The sequence below is a fragment of the Nicotiana tabacum genome, chromosome 3 (genome assembly GCF_000715075.1).
Source record: "Nicotiana tabacum cultivar K326 chromosome 3, ASM71507v2, whole genome shotgun sequence".
In the NCBI taxonomy this organism is placed as follows: domain Eukaryota; kingdom Viridiplantae; phylum Streptophyta; class Magnoliopsida; order Solanales; family Solanaceae; genus Nicotiana; species Nicotiana tabacum.
The window spans coordinates 198,798,960-198,799,543 of record NC_134082.1 but is presented as its reverse complement, the minus strand read 5'-3'; positions in this window follow the sequence as shown (position 1 = coordinate 198,799,543).

The window sequence follows — 584 nt, the reverse complement described above, 5'->3', positions numbered from 1 at the left end:
TCTAGGAGACTTGAAACAAACTATGACTAGAGGAGGGAAAAAATATTATGTTACTTTTATAGACGATTTTTCTAGATATACAAAAGTTTATTTGTTGAGAAATAAATATGAAGCTTTTGATAAGTTTTTAATTTATAAATCTGAAGTAGAAATCAATTGGATAAGAAAATCAAAAGAGTTAGATCCGATATGAATTTATTTTGTTGAATAATTATTGTGAGAAAGAAGGCATAATTCACGAGATAGCTCCGCCATATTCTCCACAATCTAATGGTGTAGCGGAAAGAAAAAATAGGACCTTAAAGGAAATGATGAATAGCATGCTTGTTAGTTCTGGTGCTCCGGATAATCTTTGGGATGAAGCCATTTTATATGCTTGTCATTTACAAAATAGAATTCCTTATAAGAAAACGGGTAAAACTCCTTATGAGTTATGGAAAGGGTATCCACCTAATTTAAAATGTTTGAAAGTGTGGGGGTGCCTTGCTAAAGTTATGTTGCCTGATACTAAGAAAAGGAAAATAGGATCCAAAACATCTGATTGTATGTTTATTGGGTATGCTGAAAGCAATGCAACATACAGA